Here is a 2,483-nt window from a genome sequence, read left to right as displayed (position 1 = left end):
ATTATTTAATGTAATCAAAAATTGTTTAATAAAATTAATATTTGTCTTTATATTATTATTATTATTATTATTATTATTAGGCGTTAGGAACTCGAAAGCTCATTGCCGCAAATACCAAATCCCGCCACTGTTCCCGTCCCTGAGCAAGATCCCTCCATTTGTGACCCTCATACCCCATTTCGGTAAGGTCCATTCTATGTGTTTATATTACTCTGCCAAAATAACTTTAACCATTCTTTAATCTTATGTTACGAATACTAATCTTACTTATAACTTTTTCATGTATCACCTTTTCTATACACGTATTGCAATAACAATTTTTATTTAAATATAATTTCTTTTTGTCGCATAATAAATCAATATGATTTTTTAAAGGAATTGAAAATGTGCTTGCATAAAGTTTCCTCAGTGAATGACACAATTAAAGCAGTCGGTTTGCCAAAGAAATACCAACGATAGCGTAAATGGATAATTAGAATAATAATCGGATTGTATTGTATACATGTTTTATCTATTTGCAGCTTGTTTTTGTTATTGAAATTCTTTTATTAAATTAACAAATTTCGATTTTATATATGAGATTTTTTCGATTCTTTATTCGGATTTTGTATATGTCTCAGGAGCAATTTGGGGAATTATCTTTGGATTAGTATAAGTATATGTGAACATTTATTTTGGAAGTTATTTTTTATTAACAGTGTGCGTCAAAATGTTTACGATCTGTGTGAGACACTTAAAGGTTTTTTTTAAAACTATTTAAGTGTAATTTTACATTACATTGTGTCAGTATTTGCATTGTAATAATAAAGAATATATATGTCGTAAGTATAATAAATTGCAACTAGCCAAATACTAGCTATTTTCCTACAGACAAATAAGCATTTGCCTGAACGTTTTTTAGGAAAATGGGGTAATTATTTGAAAAAAGTAGATTTCGATTTTCCATGCGAAGCGACTCTCACGCCCCCCCCCTCTCCTTTTGCAAAAAAGCGCACAATTTTTATAATTGTACTGTTTTTGTTGCGGTTAGGAAATCTGTCATGTGGACAGTGGAGTGTATATACTAGTGCTTATTGTTTGGAGCCGCCTATAGCTATTATCATTTAATTATTAAGGAATCAAAAATTAAAATCTGATTGCGATTAAGAATCGTCGGTCAGAAAATTACTTCAACATATTAAGTATACACAAAAAATGGTGCTTACGAAGAAAGAGAAGCTGGAGGAAAAAGTATTAAGATAGTTGCAAAATCTCGAAAATTGGTTTTATAGACAGAAAAAGGCCCCAATTATGAGATACCGAGTCCATTTTAAATAAATGCTAGAAGTCTATGAGCAGAATTAAAAAAAATAATATGAAATTTTATGGGAATTTAATAAGCTTTAAGGTAAGACATTGTATAAAATTTTATTCAAATTCCATTTTTTTTTAATTAAAGAAATGTAACAAGTGAGCAAATTGCAAAGTTAAAAAATTGTGCTCCTAATAAGAGATGTCCCGAGAAATCGATAGTAAAACGCAAAATATATCAGTATTGCTATTAAAAATTTTTTTTTATGTTTCTAAAATGCAAACAAACACAGCTAGCGTGCGTGAAAAATGAGCATGCGATAGATAATACCCAGAACTCGTCCTCAGTTAGTGGAATCAAGTATCGCAGAAATAGGCACTTGACGTTCATTCCGGTGGTCCTTTTTATTATTATACAATAACATTTACTCTTTAGTAATGATATTCGAATCATGACGTCTTTTCTTGTTAATATAGTTTTGTGTAGTGTATAGAAGTTATTGCAATAGATTAATTCGAATGTCTATGTATTATATTGCTTTGTAAGTACCCAATGGCACATATACATAGATGATGACGCATTCTGTTTCACGCATGACTCACATGATGTTTCATTCATATTTGTTTACATTTGATGAATAACAATATACCAAATAACAATAGTAACAAATGCATTCTGCATGAAATGAAAAGCACTCATAATTAAGAGAAAAACATTCGATCAGTAATTCTATGTACTATTATATATGTACATAGTGATCAACGGGAGTTATATTATTACTTCGCAACAAGTAAGTCAAACAAAATAATTTGAACGTGACTTTGTGGAGTAAACCTGTCAATTTTATTATTACCACATTTATGAAAAAGTTGTGTAATTATTTAACAATGGAAACATTGCAAAAAGAGAGACAAAAATACGCATATGAGTTAATGGTGTCACGTCCGAGCGCGCCTCGTGTTCAAGTGGCGTCCGACGATACGGATTGCACTCATCGCACTATTCATCACTCAAGTAAACAGAAATAACTTTCTCTCTTATAAATAATAGGAGCGTTAATAATGGAACTGTTAGTATAAATATAATTCCCACAAGGCGTGAACAACGACCATAAACATAAGCGTCAGAAAAATTTTTCTTGGCAGGAAAGAGAGAGTATAAGTCACACCATATGCGAGCATGTATTTTGTCG

The sequence above is a fragment of the Trachymyrmex septentrionalis genome, unplaced genomic scaffold, assembly GCF_001594115.1.
Source record: "Trachymyrmex septentrionalis isolate Tsep2-gDNA-1 unplaced genomic scaffold, Tsep1.0 scaffold104, whole genome shotgun sequence".
In the NCBI taxonomy this organism is placed as follows: Eukaryota; Metazoa; Arthropoda; class Insecta; order Hymenoptera; family Formicidae; genus Trachymyrmex; species Trachymyrmex septentrionalis.
This window is presented reverse-complemented; position numbering follows the sequence as displayed.